We start from the raw sequence: 19,772 nt of genomic DNA on the forward strand, positions 1-19,772 counted from the left end.
TTATTATTTTTTTGTAATTTTTCCTGTGTTTTGTTTATTTCCATTTCACTTAGCTGTAAGAGGATTTAAAGGGAACCTGATAGCTGATAAAGAAAGCATGTATCAGACACTAGCTGAATGATTTCAACCATGTATGTTTGACTATGAAATGCTGTGGTGTATATGAATTCATTGTGAGAAGTAATTTCTAAAATGGGGTCACTTTGGGGGGGTTTCTGCTGTAAACAAAAGCTTAAAAAGTAGGTAATCATAGTTTTAAAGTCTGAAATGCACATGCGATACTGACATCTAAGTTTCAGCACATTTTGGGACAAATGTTTTCACATTGAAAGTTAACAATCATTAAAATATTTTCTCTAAATTGTTGTCTCCTTTTTTGCTCCAATTATTTGCATTTAATAACAAATAAAACTTGATGTAACATTATGCATGCACATTGTCTTTTATGTGCAACCATCACCTGTCTCACAAACACAGGGTTTGAATGAACCTGATGAATGGAGTCAAATTGAAAATGTAAAAAAATCTCTGTCAAAATTGCTGTTTTTTTCTACTCATTCACAAAGAGTTAATGAAAGTTATTAAATATGTACAACAAAATAGCAGGAGTTTCAAATAGAAATCATGCTGCAAAAACCAGTCAAAGCAAAAATAAAAATATCTACTTTCAGGGGTTTCGCTTGACATTTGCCAAGTGTCTAGCACTCCTAAAGCTGTTTGTGTTTGGCCGAAATAGCTCAGATGGGAGAGCGTTAGACTGAAGATCTAAAGGCCCCTGGTTCAATCCCGGGTTTCGGCAACATCATTTTTCTTGATTCTTTACATTTTAAGGAGAAAATAAACAAAGCACGTGGACTGATTATTTAAAGAAAATGTAAAAGGCCTAAAAATCTTAACTATCTACAGAAAATAAAATGTTAAAAAGATGAGAAATGGGAACTTTTCCATTTGAGCAAATTATTATTTTTTTGTAATTTTTCCTCTGTTTTGTTTATTTCCATTTCACTTAGCTGTAAGAGGATTTAAAGGGAACCTGATAGCTGATAAAGAAAGCATGTATCAGACACTAGCTGAATGATTTCAACCATGTATGTTTGACTATGAAATGCTGTGGTGTATATGAATTCATTGTGAGAAGTAATTTCTAAAATGGGGTCACTTTGGGGGGGTTTCTGCTGTTTTGGTACTTTTGGTACTCTGCAAATTTTACCTGCAAACTATTCTTGCAAAATCTGCATTCCAAAATCCAAATAGCGCTCTTATTTTCAAAGCCCTGCTGTGTGGCCAAACAGTAGATTCTGAAGAAATATGGTGCATCACCGCATTTTGTGAGAAATCTAACATTTCTAACATCCTAACAAAATAAAAGGAGGTTTTAAAGTGAATGCTGACAAAAAGTACACATATGAAAAATGCTATTTATTTACATTTTTGTGTGGTGCAACAAGTTGGTTTAAGGATATAAGCAGTCAAAGAATAAAAATGACTAATATTTCAAAATTTTAAACAAAATTTAGATATTTTCTCAGAAAAAAACTAAAAATATATTGACCTAAATTTACAGTTAATGTAAAGTACAATGTGTCACAAAAAACACTTTCAGAATTACGGGGATATGTAGAAGCATTCCAGAGTTATTACTGCATACAGTGATAAAAGTCATATTTTTTAAAATGGGGCTTGGCCATTTAGCTCAAAATAGGCTTGATAACTAATAGTTTAAACAAATGTATTGAAATAAAAACTGTAATATTAAATATTTTAAAATAATTTTCAATGACAATTACTGGTCATATTTCTGCTGACTAACTTGGAAAGAGTTAAGGCACAGAATCCACAAGAAGTCAGGCGCTGCGTTCAGGTCGCAGTCTCTCTTGGAGGCGTGGGTTCAAATCCCACTTTTGACATCACCTTTTCATGAAACTATACAGATTCTCAGTCAATTATTGATTAGATGGGGATCAAACCAAACTTAGCAATGGGCCTTAAAAAACCTGATCCCAAAGTTACCACTACCTGGGAGTCTTTGGGGTGAATCTGAAATTGTCGTCTATAAACGGAACTCTAGGACCGTGAAATAGTTTTTATGTGCATATGTTAGCTGTCTTGGCACTATAAAAATACTGCCGGCGGTCAATGGGGCGGGACTATTTCAACTCTTTGTGTTCTCTTTCCCTATTAGGGCGGAGACTCCACATCCTATGGGGCTGTTCTGGGAGATTTCTATAAACTGAATTGCCGGTAAGTCTAATTTCATATTTGATTACCTCATTCATCAATAGACCATAAAAATACTTAATAAACAAAAGCTTAAAAAGCAGGTAATCATAGTTTTAAAGTCTGAAATGCACATGCGATACTGACATCTAAGTTTCAGCACATTTTGGGACAAATGTTTTCACATTGAAAGTTAACAATCATTAAAATATTTTCTCTAAATTGTTGTCTCCTTTTTTGCTCCAATTATTTGCATTTAATAACAAATAAAACTTGATGTAACATTATGCATGCACATTGTCTTTTATGTGCAACCATCACCTGTCTCACAAACACAGGGTTTGAATGAACCTGATGAATGGAGTCAAATTGAAAATGTAAAAAAATCTCTGTCAAAATTGCTGTTTTTTTCTACTCATTCACAAAGAGTTAATGAAAGTTATTAAATATGTACAACAAAATAGCAGGAGTTTCAAATAGAAATCATGCTGCAAAAACCAGTCAAAGCAAAAATAAAAATATCTACTTTCAGGGGTTTCGCTTGACATTTGCCAAGTGTCTAGCACTCCTAAAGTTGTTTGTGTTTGGCCGAAATAGCTCAGATGGGAGAGCGTTAGACTGAAGATCTAAAGGTCCCGGGTTTCGGTAACATCATTTTTCTTGATTCTTTACATTTTAAGGAGAAAATAAACAAAGCACGTGGACTGATTATTTAAAGAAAATGTAAAAGGCCTAAAAATCTTAACTATCTACAGAAAATAAAATGTTAAAAAGATGAGAAATGGGAACTTTTCCATTTGAGCAAATTATTATTTTTTTGTAATTTTTCCTCTGTTTTGTTTATTTCCATTTCACTTAGCTGTAAGAGGATTTAAAGGGAACCTGATAGCTGATAAAGAAAGCATGTATCAGACACTAGCTGAATGATTTCAACCATGTATGTTTGACTATGAAATGCTGTGGTGTATATGAATTCATTGTGAGAAGTAATTTCTAAAATGGGGTCACTTTGGGGGGGTTTCTGCTGTAAACAAAAGCTTAAAAAGTAGGTAATCATAGTTTTAAAGTCTGAAATGCACATGCGATACTGACATCTAAGTTTCAGCACATTTTGGGACAAATGTTTTCACATTGAAAGTTAACAATCATTAAAATATTTTCTCTAAATTGTTGTCTCCTTTTTTGCTCCAATTATTTGCATTTAATAACAAATAAAACTTGATGTAACATTATGCATGCACATTGTCTTTTATGTGCAACCATCACCTGTCTCACAAACACAGGGTTTGAATGAACCTGATGAATGGAGTCAAATTGAAAATGTAAAAAAATCTCTGTCAAAATTGCTGTTTTTTTCTACTCATTCACAAAGAGTGTTAATGAAAGTTATTAAATATGTACAACAAAATAGCAGGAGTTTCAAATAGAAATCATGCTGCAAAAACCAGTCAAAGCAAAAATAAAAATATCTACTTTCAGGGGTTTCGCTTGACATTTGCCAAGTGTCTAGCACTCCTAAAGTTGTTTGTGTTTGGCTGAAATAGCTCAGATGGGAGAGCGTTAGACTGAAGATCTCAAGGTCCCTGGTTCGATCCCGGGTTTCGGCAACATCATTTTTCTTGATTCTTTACATTTTAAGGAGAAAATAAACAAAGCACGTGGACTGATTATTTAAAGAAAATGTAAAAGGCCTAAAAATCTTAACTATCTACAGAAAATAAAATGTTAAAAAGATGAGAAATGGGAACTTTTCCATTTGAGCAAATTATTATTTTTTTGTAATTTTTCCTCTGTTTTGTTTATTTCCATTTCACTTAGCTGTAAGAGGATTTAAAGGGAACCTGATAGCTGATAAAGAAAGCATGTATCAGACACTAGCTGAATGATTTCAACCATGTATGTTTGACTATGAAATGCTGTGGTGTATATGAATTCATTGTGAGAAGTAATTTCTAAAATGGGGTCACTTTGGGGGGGTTTCTGCTGTTTTGGTACTTTTGGTACTCTGCAAATTTTACCTGCAAACTATTCTTGCAAAATCTGCATTCCAAAATCCAAATAGCGCTCTTATTTTCAAAGCCCTGCTGTGTGGCCAAACAGTAGATTCTGAAGAAATATGGTGCATCACCGCATTTTGTGAGAAATCTAACATTTCTAACATCCTAACAAAATAAAAGGAGGTTTGAAAGTGAATGCTGACAAAAAGTACACATATGAAAAATGCTATTTATTTACATTTTTGTGTGGTGCAACAAGTTGGTTTAAGGATATAAGCAGTCAAAGAATAAAAATGACTAATATTTCAAAATTTTAAACAAAATTTAGATATTTTCACAGAAAAAAACTAAAAATATATTGACCTAAATTTACAGTTAATGTAAAGTACAATGTGTCACAAAAAACACTTTCAGAATTACGGGGATATGTAGAAGCATTCCAGAGTTATTACTGCATACAGTGATAAAAGTCATATTTTTTTAAAATGGGGCTTGGCCATTTAGCTCAAATTAGGCTTTATAACTAATAGTTTAAACAAATGTATTGAAATAAAAACTGTAATATTAAATATTTTAAAATAATTTTCAATGACAATTACTGGTTATATTTCTGCTGACTAACTTGGAAAGAGTTAAGGCACAGAATCCACAAGAAGTCAGGCGCTGCGTTCAGGTTGCAGTCTCTCTTGGAGGTGTGGGTTCAAATCCCACTTCTGACATCACCTTTTCATGAAACTATACAGATTCTCAGTCAATTATTGATTAGATGGGGATCAAACCAAACTTAGCAATGGGCCTTAAAAAACCTGATTCCAAAGTTACCACTACCTGGGAGTCTTTGGGGTGAATCTGAAATTGTCGTCTATAAACGGAACTCTAGGACCGTGAAATAGTTTTTATGTGCATATGTTAGCTGTCTTGGCACTATAAAAATACTGCGGGCGGTCAATGGGGCGGGACTATTTCAACTCTTTGTGTTCTCTTTCCCTATTAGGGCGGAGACTCCACATCCTATGGGGCTGTTCTGGGAGATTTCTATAAACTGAATTGCCGGTAAGTCTAATTTCATATTTGATTACCTCATTCATCAATAGACCATAAAAAAACTTAATAAACAAAAGCTTAAAAGGTAGGTAATCATAGTTTTAAAGTCTGAAATGCACATGCGATACTGACATCTAAGTTTCAGCACATTTTGGGACAAATGTTTTCACATTGAAAGTTAACAATCATTAAAATATTTTCTCTAAATTGTTGTCTCCTTTTTTGCTCCAATTATTTGCATTTAATAACAAATAAAACTTGATGTAACATTATGCATGCACATTGTCTTTTATGTGCAACCATCACCTGTCTCACAAACACAGGGTTTGAATGAACCTGATGAATGGAGTCAAATTGAAAATGTAAAAAAATCTCTGTCAAAATTGCTGTTTTTTTCTACTCATTCACAAAGAGTTAATGAAAGTTATTAAATATGTACAACAAAATAGCAGGAGTTTCAAATAGAAATCATGCTGCAAAAACCAGTCAAAGCAAAAATAAAAATATCTACTTTCAGGGGTTTCGCTTGACATTTGCCAAGTGTCTAGCACTCCTAAAGCTGTTTGTGTTTGGCCGAAATAGCTCAGATGGGAGAGCGTTAGACTGAAGATCTAAAGGCCCCTGGTTCAATCCCGGGTTTCGGCAACATCATTTTTCTTGATTCTTTACATTTTAAGGAGAAAATAAACAAAGCACGTGGACTGATTATTTAAAGAAAATGTAAAAGGCCTAAAAATCTTAACTATCTACAGAAAATAAAATGTTAAAAAGATGAGAAATGGGAACTTTTCCATTTGAGCAAATTATTATTTTTTTGTAATTTTTCCTCTGTTTTGTTTATTTCCATTTCACTTAGCTGTAAGAGGATTTAAAGGGAACCTGATAGCTGATAAAGAAAGCATGTATCAGACACTAGCTGAATGATTTCAACCATGTATGTTTGACTATGAAATGCTGTGGTGTATATGAATTCATTGTGAGAAGTAATTTCTAAAATGGGGTCACTTTGGGGGGGTTTCTGCTGTTTTGGTACTTTTGGTACTCTGCAAATTTTACCTGCAAACTATTCTTGCAAAATCTGCATTCCAAAATCCAAATAGCGCTCTTATTTTCAAAGCCCTGCTGTGTGGCCAAACAGTAGATTCTGAAGAAATATGGTGCATCACCGCATTTTGTGAGAAATCTAACATTTCTAACATCCTAACAAAATAAAAGGAGGTTTTAAAGTGAATGCTGACAAAAAGTACACATATGAAAAATGCTATTTATTTACATTTTTGTGTGGTGCAACAAGTTGGTTTAAGGATATAAGCAGTCAAAGAATAAAAATGACTAATATTTCAAAATTTTAAACAAAATTTAGATATTTTCTCAGAAAAAAACTAAAAATATATTGACCTAAATTTACAGTTAATGTAAAGTACAATGTGTCACAAAAAACACTTTCAGAATTACAGGGATATGTAGAAGCATTCCAGAGTTATTACTGCATACAGTGATAAAAGTCATATTTTTTAAAATGGGGCTTGGCCATTTAGCTCAAAATAGGCTTGATAACTAATAGTTTAAACAAATGTATTGAAATAAAAACTGTAATATTAAATATTTTAAAATAATTTTCAATGACAATTACTGGTCATATTTCTGCTGACTAACTTGGAAAGAGTTAAGGCACAGAATCCACAAGAAGTCAGGCGCTGCGTTCAGGTCGCAGTCTCTCTTGGAGGCGTGGGTTCAAATCCCACTTTTGACATCACCTTTTCATGAAACTATACAGATTCTCAGTCAATTATTGATTAGATGGGGATCAAACCAAACTTAGCAATGGGCCTTAAAAAACCTGATCCCAAAGTTACCACTACCTGGGAGTCTTTGGGGTGAATCTGAAATTGTCGTCTATAAACGGAACTCTAGGACCGTGAAATAGTTTTTATGTGCATATGTTAGCTGTCTTGGCACTATAAAAATACTGCGGGTGGTCAATGGGGCGGGACTATTTCAACTCTTTGTGTTCTCTTTCCCTATTAGGGCGGAGACTCCACATCCTATGGGGCTGTTCTGGGAGATTTCTATAAACTGAATTGCCGGTAAGTCTAATTTCATATTTGATTACCTCATTCATCAATAGCCCATAAAAATACTTAATAAACAAAAGCTTAAAAGGTAGGTAATCATAGTTTTAAAGTCTGAAATGCACATGCCATACTGACATCTAAGTTTCAGCACATTTTGGGACAAATATTTTCACATTGTAAGTTAACAATCATTAAAATATTTTCTCTAAATTGTTGTCTCCTTTTTTGCTCCAATTATTTGCATTTAATAACAAATAAAACTTGATGTAACATTATGCATGCACATTGTCTTTTATGTGCAACCATCACCTGACTCACAAACACAGGGTTTGAATGAACCTGATGAATGGAGTCAAATTGAAAATGTAAAAAAATCTCTGTCAAAATTGCTGTTTTTTCTACTCATTCACAAAGAGTTAATTAAAGTTATTAAATATGTACAACAAAATAGCAGGAGTTTCAAATAGAAATCATGCTGCAAAAACCAGTCAAAGCAAAAATAAAAATGTCTACTTTCAGGGGTTTCGCTTGACATTTCACAAGTGTCTAGCACTCCTAAAGCTGTTTGTGTTTGGCCGAAATAGCTCAGATGGGAGAGCGTTAGACTGAAGATCTAAAGGTCCCTGGTTCGATCCCGGGTTTCGGCAACATCATTTTTCTTGATTCTTTACATTTTAAGGAGAAAATAAACAAAGCACGTGGACTGATTATTTAAAGAAAATGTAAAAGGCCTAAAAATCTTAACTATCTACAGAAAATAAAATGTTAAAAAGATGAGAAATGGGAACTTTTCCATTTGAGCAAATTATTATTTTTTTGTAATTTTTCCTCTGTTTTGTTTATTTCCATTTCACTTAGCTGTAAGAGGATTTAAAGGGAACCTGATAGCTGATAAAGAAAGCATGTATCAGACACTAGCTGAATGATTTCAACCATGTATGTTTGACTATGAAATGCTGTGGTGTATATGAATTCATTGTGAGAAGTAATTTCTAAAATGGGGTCACTTTGGGGGGGTTTCTGCTGTTTTGGTACTTTTGGTACTCTGCAAATTTTACCTGCAAACTATTCTTGCAAAATCTGCATTCCAAAATCCAAATAGCGCTCTTATTTTCAAAGCCCTGCTGTGTGGCCAAACAGTAGATTCTGAAGAAATATGGTGCATCATCGCATTTTGTGAGAAATCTAACATTTCTAACATCCTAACAAAATAAAAGGAGGTTTGAAAGTGAATGCTGACCAAAAGTACACATATGAAAAATGCTATTTATTTACATTTTTGTGTGGTGCGACAAGTTGGTTTAAGGATATAAGCAGTCAAAGAATAAAAATGACTAATATTTCAAAATTTTAAACAAAATTTAGATATTTTCACAGAAAAAAACAAAAAATATATTGACCTAAATTTACAGTTAATGTAAAGTACAATGTGTCACAAAAAACACTTTCAGAATTACGGGGATATGTAGAAGCATTCCAGAGTTATTACTGCATACAGTGATAAAAGTCATATTTTTTTAAAAATGGGGCTTGGCCATTTAGCTCAAAATAGGCTTGATAACTAATAGTTTAAACAAATGTATTGAAATAAAAACTGTAATATTAAATATTTTAAAATAATTTTCAATGACAATTACTGGTCATATTTCTTCTGACTAACTTGGAAAGAGTTAAGGCACAGAATCCACAAGAAGTCAGGATGGCCGAGCGGTCTAAGGCACTGCGTTCAGGACGCAGTCTCTTTTGGAGGCGTGGGTTCAAATCCCACTTCTGACATCACCTTTTCATGAAACTATACAGATTCTCAGTCAATTATTGATTAGATGGGGATCAAACCAAACTTAGCAATGGGCCTTAAAAAATCCGATCCCAAAGTTACCACTTCCTGGGAGTCTTTGGGGTGAATCTGAAATTGTCGTCTATAAACGGAACTCTAGGACCGTGAAATAGTTTTTATGTGCATATGTTAGCTGTCTTGGCACTATAAAAATACTGCCGGCGGTCAATGGGGCGGGACTATTTCAACTCTTTGTGTTCTCTTTCCCTATTAGGGCGGAGACTCCACATCCTATGGGGCTGTTCTGGGAGATTTCTATAAACTGAATTGCCGGTAAGTCTAATTTCATATTTGATTACCTCATTCATCAATAGACCATAAAAATACTTAATAAACAAAAGCTTAAAAAGCAGGTAATCATAGTTTTAAAGTCTGAAATGCACATGCGATACTGACATCTAAGTTTCAGCACATTTTGGGACAAATGTTTTCACATTGAAAGTTAACAATCATGAAAATATTTTCTCTAAATTGTTGTCTCCTTTTTTGCTCCAATTATTTGCATTTAATAACAAATAAAACTTGATGTAACATTATGCATGCACATTGTCTTTTATGTGCAACCATCACCTGTCTCACAAACACAGGGTTTGAATGAACCTGATGAATGGAGTCAAATTGAAAATGTAAAAAAATCTCTGTCAAAATTGCTGTTTTTTTCTACTCATTCACAAAGAGTTAATGAAAGTTATTAAATATGTACAACAAAATAGCAGGAGTTTCAAATAGAAATCATGCTGCAAAAACCAGTCAAAGCAAAAATAAAAATATCTACTTTCAGGGGTTTCGCTTGACATTTGCCAAGTGTCTAGCACTCCTGAAGTTGATTTTGTTTGGCCGAAATAGCTCAGATGGGAGAGCGTTAGATTGAAGATCTAAAGGTCCCTGGTTCGATCCCGGGTTTCGGCAACATCATTTTTCTTGATTCTTTACATTTTAAGGAGAAAATAGACAAAGCACGTGGACTGATTATTTAAAGAAAATGTAAAAGGCCTAAAAATCTTAACTATCTACAGAAAATAAAATGTTAAAAAGATGAGAAATGGGAACTTTTCCATTTGAGCAAATTATTATTTTTTTGTAATTTTTCCTCTGTTTTGTTTATTTCCATTTCACTTAGCTGTAAGAGGATTTAAAGGGAACCTGATAGCTGATAAAGAAAGCATGTATTAGACACTAGCTGAATGATTTCACAGTCTCTCTTGGAGGCGTGGGTTCAAATCCCACTTCTGACATCACCTTTTCATGAAACTATACAGATTCTCAGTCAATTATTGATTAGATGGGGATCAAACCAAACTTAGCAATGGGCCTTAAAAAATCCGATCCCAAAGTTACCACTCCACTACCTGGGAGTCTTTGGGGTGAATCTGAAATTGTCGTCTATAAACGGAACTCTAGGACCGTGAAATAGTTTTTATGTGCATATGTTAGCTGTCTTGGCACTATAAAAATACTGCCGGCGGTCAATGGGGCGGGACTATTTCAACTCTTTGTGTTCTCTTTCCCTATTAGGGCGGAGACTCCACATCCTATGGGGCTGTTCTGGGAGATTTCTATAAACTGAATTGCCGGTAAGTCTAATTTCATATTTGATTACCTCATTCATCAATAGACCATAAAAATACTTAATAAACAAAAGCTTAACCCCTTCCTGACATCCGACGTACTATCCCGTCGAGGTGGGGTGGGCCCGTATGACCGCCGACGGGATAGTACGTCATAGCCGATCGGCCGCGCTCACGGGGGGAGCGCGGCCGATCGCGGCCGGGTGTCGGCTGCATATCGCAGCTGACATCCGGCACTATGTGCCAGGAGCGGTCACGGACCGCTCCCGGCACATTAACCCCCGGCACACCGCGATCAAACATGATCGCGATGTGCCGGCGGTGCAGGGAAGCATCGCGCAGGGAGGGGGCTCCCTGCGGGCTTCCCTGAGCCCCCCGCAGCAACGCGATGTGATCGCGTTGCTGCGAGGGTCTTACCTCCCTCCCTGCCTGCTCCAGACCCGGATCCAAGATGGCCGCGGATCCGGGTCCTGCAGGGAGGGAGGTGGCTTCACAGACGCCTGCTCAGAGCAGGCACTGTGAAGCAGCCTGTACTTCTCGCAGATCAGTAATCTGTCAGAGTGCTATGCAAACTGGCAGATCACCGATCTGTATTGTCCCCCCCTGGGGCAAAGTAAAAAAGTAAAAAAAAAAATTTCCAAATGTGTAAAAAAAAATAAAAAAAATATTCCAAAATAATGAAAAAAAAAAAATATTATTCCCATAAATACATTTCTTTGTCTAAATAAAAAAAACAACAATAAAAGTACACATATTTAGTATCGCCGCGTCCGTAACGACCCCACCTATAAAACTGCCCCACTAGTTAACCCCTTCAGTAAACACCGTAAGAAAAAAAAAAAAAAACGAGGCAAAAAACAACGCTTTATTACCATACCGCCGAACAAAAAGTGGAATAACACGCGATCAAAAAGACTGATATAAATATCCATGGTACCGCTGAAAACGTCATCTTGTCCCGCAAAAAACAAGCCGCCATACAGCATCATCAGCAAAAAAATAAAAAAGTTATAGTCCTGAGAAAAAAGCGATACCAAAATAATTATTTTTTCTATAAAATAGTTTTTATCGTATAAAAGCGCCAAAACATAAAAAAATGATATAAATGAGATATCGCTGTAATCATACTGACCCGACGAATAAAACTGCTTTATCAATTTTACCAAACGCGGAACGGTATAAACGCCTCTCCCAAAAGAAATTCAGGAATTGCTGGTTTTTGGTCATTCTGCCTCACAAAAATCGGAATAAAAAGCGATCAAAAACGGTCACATGTCCGAAAATGTTACCAATAAAAACGTCAACTCGTCCCGCAAAAAACAAGACCTCACATAACTCTGTGGAGCAAAATGTGGAAAAATTATAGCTCTCAAAATGTGGAGACGCAAAAACTTTTTTGCTATAAAAAGCGTCGCTGGTTTCACACTTGCGTTTTTGTCTGCAGCGTTTTTTGCACAAAAAAACGCATGCGTTTTTTCCCTATATTTAACATTGAAAACGCATGCGTTTTTTTGTAGACGTTTGGTCGCGTTTTCAAACGCATGCGGTTTTTTTCTGCATGCGTTAATTTTCAGAAATACAACCTGCAGTATTTTCTTGATGTTTTTAAGCACATGCGTTTGTTTGCGTTAAAAACGCATGCATTTTTATTGAAAAAAAACAGAAAACACACTGAAAAGCCACCCACCACCATCAAGGTGATAAAGGGATCCAAACCCTAACCCTAACTCTACCCCTAACCTCACCCCTAACCGTTTAATGAACATTTTCTGACAGTCATAGTGCCACGTATTTCAGTGCCACGTATTTCAGTGCCACGTATTTCAGTGCCACGTATTTCAGTGCCATGTATTTCAGGGCAACGTATCACGTATTTCAGTGCCACGTGTTTCAGTGCCACGTATTTCAGTGCCACGTATCACGTATTTCAGTGCCACATATTTTAGTACCACGTATTTCAGTTGCACGTGTTTCAGTGCCACGTATTTCAGTGCCACGTATTTCAGTGCCACGTATTTCAGTGCCACGTATTTCAGTGCCACGTATCACGTATTTCAGTGCCACGTGTTTCAGTGCCACGTATTTAAGTGCCACGTATCACATATTTCAGTGCCACGTATTTAAGTGCCACGTATTTAAGTGCCACGTATTTAAGTGCCACGTATTTCAGTGCCACGTATTTCAGTGCCACGTATTTCAGTGCCACGTATTTAAGTGCCACGTATCACATATTTAAGTGCCACGTATTTAAGTGCCACGTATTTAAGTGCCACGTATTTCAGTGCCACGTATTTCAGTGCCACGTATTTCAGTGCCACGTATTTCAGTGCCATGTATCACGTATTTCAGTGCCACGTGTTTCAGTGCCACGTATTTAAGTGCCACGTATCACATATTTAAGTGCCACGTATTTCAGTGCCACGTATTTCAGTGCCACGTATTTCAGTGCCACGTATTTCAGTGCCACGTATCACGTATTTCAGTGCCACGTGTTTCAGTGCCACGTATTTAAGTGCCACGTATTTCAGTGCCACGTATTTCAGTGCCACGTATTTCAGTGCCACGTATTTCAGTGCCACGTATTTCAGTGCCACGTATTTCAGTGCCACGTATTTCAGTCACGTTTAGGGTTAGGGTTAGGGGTAGGGTTAGGGTTAGGGCTAGGGTTGGAGGTAAAGTTAGGGTTGGGGCTAAAGTTAGGGTTGGGGCTAAAGTTAGGGTTGGGGCTAAAGTTAGGGTTAGGGTTTGGATTACATTTACGTTTGGATTAGGGTTGGGATTAGAATTATGGGTGTGTCAGGGCTAGGGGTGTGGTTAGGGTTACCGTTGGGATTAGGGTTAGGGGTGTGTTAGGGTTAGGGTTTCAGGTAGAATTGGAGAGTTTCCACTGTCCAGGCACATCAGGGGCTCTCCAAGCGCGACATGGCGTCCAATCTCAATTCCAGCCAATTCTGCGTTGAAAAAGTAAAACAGTGCTCTTTCCCTTCCGAGCTCTCCCGTGCGCCCAAAAAGGGGTTTACCCCAACATATGTGTTATCAGCGTACTCGGGACAAATTGAACAACAACTTCTGGGGTCCAAGCTCTCTTGTTATCCTTAGGAAAATAAAAATTTGGGGGGCTAAAAATCATTTTTGTGGGAAAAAAAAGATGTTTTATTTTCACGGCTCTGCGTTATAAACTGTAGTGAAACACTTGGGGGTTCAAAGTTCTCACAACACATCTAGATAAGTTCCTTGGGAGGTCTAGTTTCCAATATGGGGTCACTTGTGGGGGGTTTGTACTGTTTGGGTACATCAGGGGCTCTGCAAATGCAACGTGACGCCTGCAGACCAATCCATTTAAGGCTGCATTCCAAATGGCGCTCCTTCCCTTCCGAGCTCTGTCATGCACCCAAACAGTGGTTCCCCCCCACATATGGGGTATCAGCGTACTCAGGACAAATTGGACAACAACTTTTGGGGTCCAATTTATCCTGTTACCCTTGTGAAAATACAAAACTGGGGGCTAAAAAATCATTTTTGTGAAAAAAAAAAAGAATTTTTATTTTCACGGATTTGCGCTATAAACTTTAGTGAAACACTTGGGGGTTCAAAGTTCTCAAACCACATCTAGATAAGTTCCTTGGGAGGTCTAGTTTCCAATATGGGGTCACTTGTGGGGGGTTTGTACTGTTTGGGTACATCAGGGGCTCTGCAAATGCAACGTGACGGCTGCTGACCAATCCATTTAAGTCTGCATTCCAAATGGCGCTCCTTCCCTTCCGAGCTCTGTCATGCGCCCAAACAGTGGTTCCCCCCACATATGGGGTATCAGCGTACTCAGGACAAATTGGACAACAAATTTTGGGGTCCAATTTATTCTGTTACCCTTGTAAAAATACAAAGCTGGGGGCTAAAAAATCATTTTTGAGAAAAAAAAAAATTATTTTCACGGCTCTGCGTTATAATCTGTAGTGAAACACTTGGGGGTTCAAAGCTCTCAAAACACATCTAGATAAGTTCCTTAGGGGGTCTACTTTCCAAAATGGTGTCACTTGTAGGGAGTTTCAATGTGTAGGCACATCAGGGGCTCTCCAAACGCAACATGGCGTCCCATCTCAATTCCAGTCAATTTTGCATTGAAAAGTCAAATGGCGCTCCTTCCCTTCCAAGCTCTGCCATGCGTCCAAACAATGGTTTACACCCACATATGGGGTATCAGCGTACTCAGGACAAATTGCACAACATTTTTTGGGGTCCAATTTCTTCTCTTACCCTTGGGAAAATAAAAAATTGGGGGCAAAAAATCATTTTTATGAAAAAATATGATTTTTTATTTTTATGGCTCTGCATTATAAACTTCTGTGAAGCACTTGGTGGGTCAAAGTGCTCACCACACATCTAGATAAGTTCCTTAGGGGGTCTACTTTCCAAAATGGTGTCACTTGTAGGGAGTTTCAATGTTTAGGCACATCAGGAGCTCTCCAAACGCAACATGGCGTCCCATCTCAATTCCAGTCAATTTTGCATTGAAAAGTCAAATGGCGCTCCTTCACTTCCAAGCTCTGCCATGCGCCCAAACAATGGTTTACACCCACATATGGGGTATCAGCGTACTCAGGACAAATTGCACAACATTTTTTGGGGTCCAATTTCTTCTCTTACCCTTGGGAAAATAAAAAATTGGGGGCGAAAAGATCATTTTTGTGAAAAAATATGATTTTTTATTTTTACGGCTCCGCATTATAAACTTCTGTGAAGCACTTGGTGGGTCAAAGTGCTCACCACACATCTAGATAAGTTCCTTAGGGGGTCTACTTTCCAAAATGGTGTCACTTGTAGGGAGTTTCAATGTTTAGGCACATCAGGAGCTCTCCAAACGCAACATGGCGTCCCATCTCAATTCCAGTCAATTTTGCATTGAAAAGTCAAATGGCGCTCCTTCACTTCCAAGCTCTGCCATGCGCCCAAACAATGGTTTACACCCACATATGGGGTATCAGCGTACTCAGGACAAATTGCACAACATTTTTTGGGGTCCAATTTCTTCTCTTACCCTTGGGAAAATAAAAAATTGGGGGCGAAAAGATCATTTTTGTGAAAAAATATGATTTTTTATTTTTACGGCTCTGCATTATAAACTTCTGTGAAGCACTTGGTGGGTCAAAGTGCTCACCACACATCTAGATAAGTTCCTTAGGGGGTCTACTTTCCAAAATGGTGTCACTTGTAGGGAGTTTCAATGTTTAGGCACATCAGGAGCTCTCCAAACGCAACATGGCGTCCCATCTCAATTCCAGTCAATTTTGCATTGAAAAGTCAAATGGCGCTCCTTCACTTCCAAGCTCTGCCATGCGCCCAAACAATGGTTTACACCCACATATGGGGTATCAGCGTACTCAGGACAAATTGCACAACATTTTTTGGGGTCCAATTTCTTCTCTTACCCTTGGGAAAATAAAAAATTGGGGGCGAAAAGATCATTTTTGTGAAAAAATATGATTTTTTATTTTTACGGCTCTGCATTATAAACTTCTGTGAAGCACTTGGTGGGTCAAAGTGCTCACCACACATCAAGATAAGTTCCTTAGGGGGTCTACTTTCCAAAATGGTGTCACTTGTAGGGGGTTTCAGTGTTTAGGCACATCAGGGGCTCTCCAAACACAACATGGCGTCCCATCTCAATTCCAGTCAATTTTGCATTGAAAAGTCAAATGGCGCTCCTTTCCTTCCGAGCTCTGCCATACGCCCAAACAGTGGTTTACCCCCACATATGGGGTATCAGCGTACTCAGGACAAATTGTACAACAACTTTGGGGGTCCATTTTCTCCTGTTACCCTTGGTAAAATAAAACAAATTGGAGCTGAAATAAATTTTGTGTGAAAAAAAGTTAAATGTTCATTTTTATTTAAACATTCCAAAAATTCCTGTGAAACACCTGAAGGGTTAATAAACTTCTTGAATGTGGTTTTGAGCACCTTGAGGGGTGCAGTTTTTAGAATGGTGTCACACTTGAGTATTTTCTATCATATAGACCCCTCAAAATGACTTCAAATGAGATGTGGTCCCTAAAAAAAAATGGTGTTGTAAAAATGAGAAATTGCTGCTCAACTTTTAACCCTTATAACTCCGTCACAAAAAAAAAATTTGGTTCCAAAATTGTACTGATGTAAAGTAGACATGTGGGAAATGTTACTTATTAAGTATTTTGCGTGACATATGTCTGTGATTTAAGGGCATAAAAATTCAAAGTTGGAAAATTGCAAAATTTTCAAAATTTTCGCCAAATTTCAATTTTTTTCACAAATAAACGCAAGTTATATCAAAGAAATTTTACCCCTAACATGAAGTACAATATGTCACGAGAAAACAGTGTCAGAATCGCCAAGATCCGTCAAAGCGTTCCAGAGTTATAGCCTCATAAAGGGACAGTGGTCAGAATTGTAAAAATTGGCCCGGTCATTAACGTGCAAACCACCCTTGGGGGTGAAGGGGTTAAAAAGTAGGTAATCATAGTTTTAAAGTCTGAAATGCACATGCGATACTGACATCTAAGTGTCAGCACATTTTGGGACAAATGTTTTCACATTGAAAGTTAACAATCATTAAAATATTTTCTCTAAATTGTTGTCTCCTTTTTTGCTCCAATTATTTGCATTTAATAACAAATAAAACTTGATGTAACATTATGCATGCACATTGTCTTTTATGTGCAACCATCACCTGTCTCACAAACACAGGGTTTGAATGAACCTGATGAATGGAGTCAAATTGAAAATGTAAAAAAATCTCTGTCAAAATTGCTGTTTTTTTCTACTCATTCACAAAGAGTTAATGAAAGTTATTAGATATGTACAACAAAATAGCAGGAGTTTCAAATAGAAATCATGCTGCAAAAATCAGTCAAAGCAAAAATAAAAATATCTACTTTCAGGGGTTTCGCTTGACAATTGCCAAGTGTCTAGCACTCCTAAAATTGTTTGTGTTTGGCCGAAATAGCTCAGATGGGAGAGCGTTAGATTGAAGATCTAAAGGTCCCTGGTTCGATCCCGGGTTTCGGCAACATCATTTTTCTTGATTCTTTACATTTTAAGGAGAAAATAAACAAAGCACGTGGACTGATTATTTAAAGAAAATGTAAAAGGCCTAAAAATCTTAACTATCTACAGAAAATAAAATGTTAAAAAGATGAGAAATGGGAACTTTTCCATTTGAGCAAATTATTATTTTTTTGTAATTTTTCCTCTGTTTTGTTTATTTCCATTTCACTTAGCTGTAAGAGGATTTAAAGGGAACCTGATAGCTGATAAAGAAAGCATGTATCAGACACTAGCTGAATGATTTCAACCATGTATGTTTGACTATGAAATGCTGTGGTGTATATGAATTCATTGTGAGAAGTAATTTCTAAAATGGGGTCACTTTGGGGGGGTTTCTGCTGTTTTGGTACTTTTGGTACTCTGCAAATTTTACCTGCAAACTATTCTTGCAAAATCTGCATTCCAAAATCCAAATAGCGCTCTTATTTTCAAAGCCCTGCTGTGTGGCCAAACAGTAGATTCTGAAGAAATATGGTGCATCACCGCATTTTGTGAGAAATCTAACATTTCTAACATCCTAACAAAATAAAAGGAGGTTTGAAAGTGAATGCTGACAAAAAGTACACATATGAAAAATGCTATTTATTTACATTTTTGTGTGGTGCGACAAGTTGGTTTAAGGATATAAGCAGTCAAAGAATAAAAATGACTAATATTTCAAAATTTTAAACAAACTTTAGATATTTTCACAGAAAAAAACAAAAAATATATTGACCTAAATTTACAGTTAATGTAAAGTACAATGTGTCACAAAAAACACTTTCAGAATTACGGGGATATGTAGAAGCATTCCAGAGTTATTACTGCATACAGTGATAAAAGTCATATTTTTTTTAAAATGGGGCTTGGCCATTTAGCTCAAAATAGGCTTGATAACTAATAGTTTAAACAAATGTATTGAAATAAAAACTGTAATATTAAATATTTTAAAATAATTTTCAATGACAATTACTGGTCATATTTCTGCTGACTAACTTGGAAAGAGTTAAGGCACAGAATCCACAAGAAGTCAGGATGGCCGAGTGGTCTAAGGCGCTGCGTTCAGGTTGCAGACTCTGGGTTCAAATCCCATTTCTGACATCACCTTTTCATGAAACTATACAGATTCTCAGTCATGATGGGGATCAAACCAAACTTAGCAATGGGCCTTAAAAAACCTGATCCCAAAGTTACCACTACCTGGGAGTCCTTGGGGTGAATCTGAAATTGTCGTCTATAAACGGAACTCTAGGACCGTGAAATAGTTTTTATGTGCATATGTTAGCTGTCTTGGCACTATAAAAATACTGCGGGCGGTCAATAGGGCGTGACTATTTCAACTCTTTGTGTTCTCTTTCCCTATTAGGGCTGAGACTCCACATCCTATGGGGCTGTTCTGGGAGATTTCTATAAACTGAATTGCCGGTAAGTCTAATTTCATATTTGATTACCTCATTCATCAATAGACCATGAAAATACTTAATAAACAAAAGCTTAAAAAGTAGGTAATCATAGTTTTAAAGTCTGAAATGCACATGCGATACTGACATCTAAGTTTCAGCACATTTTGGGACAAATTTTTTCACACTGAAAGTTAACAATCATTAAAATATTTTCTCTAAATTGTTGTCTCCTTTTTTGCTCCAATTATTTGCATTTAATAACAAATAAAACTTGATGTAACATTATATATGCACATTGTCTTTTATGTGCAACCATCACCTGTCTCACAAACACAGGGTTTGAATGAACCTGATGAATGGAGTCAAATTGAAAATGTAAAAAAATCTCTGTCAAAATTGCTGTTTTTTTCTACTCATTCACAAAGAGTTAATTAAAGTTATTAAATATGTACAACAAAATAGCAGGAGTTTCAAATAGAAATCATGCTGCAAAAACCAGTCAAAGCAAAAATAAAAATATCTACTTTCAGGGGTTTCGCTTGACATTTGCCAAGTGTCTAGCACTCCTAAAG

General features: G+C 36.6%; 6 non-coding genes across 6 annotated transcripts; all 6 read left to right on the top strand.

Moving 5' to 3' along the window:
• The first annotated feature begins 726 nt into the window (after window positions 1-726).
• TRNAF-GAA (transfer RNA phenylalanine (anticodon GAA)) lies at window positions 727-799 on the top strand. Its single transcript has one exon. It is a non-coding gene; the product is annotated as a tRNA-Phe (tRNA).
• Window positions 800-5,830: 5,031 nt separating this feature from the next.
• Window positions 5,831-5,903, top strand: TRNAF-GAA (transfer RNA phenylalanine (anticodon GAA)). The gene has a single exon. It is a non-coding gene; the product is annotated as a tRNA-Phe (tRNA).
• Window positions 5,904-7,907: 2,004 nt separating this feature from the next.
• TRNAF-GAA (transfer RNA phenylalanine (anticodon GAA)) lies at window positions 7,908-7,980 on the top strand. Its single transcript has one exon. It is a non-coding gene; the product is annotated as a tRNA-Phe (tRNA).
• A 1,046-nt stretch (window positions 7,981-9,026) lies between these two features.
• On the top strand, window positions 9,027-9,109 carry TRNAL-CAG (transfer RNA leucine (anticodon CAG)). The gene has a single exon. It is a non-coding gene; the product is annotated as a tRNA-Leu (tRNA).
• Window positions 9,110-10,006: 897 nt separating this feature from the next.
• TRNAF-GAA (transfer RNA phenylalanine (anticodon GAA)) lies at window positions 10,007-10,079 on the top strand. Its single transcript has one exon. It is a non-coding gene; the product is annotated as a tRNA-Phe (tRNA).
• Window positions 10,080-17,707: 7,628 nt separating this feature from the next.
• TRNAF-GAA (transfer RNA phenylalanine (anticodon GAA)) lies at window positions 17,708-17,780 on the top strand. Its single transcript has one exon. It is a non-coding gene; the product is annotated as a tRNA-Phe (tRNA).
• The last annotated feature ends 1,992 nt before the right edge of the window (window positions 17,781-19,772 follow it).

The sequence above is a fragment of the Ranitomeya variabilis genome, chromosome 4 (genome assembly GCF_051348905.1).
Source record: "Ranitomeya variabilis isolate aRanVar5 chromosome 4, aRanVar5.hap1, whole genome shotgun sequence".
NCBI lineage: Eukaryota > Metazoa > Chordata > Amphibia > Anura > Dendrobatidae > Ranitomeya > Ranitomeya variabilis.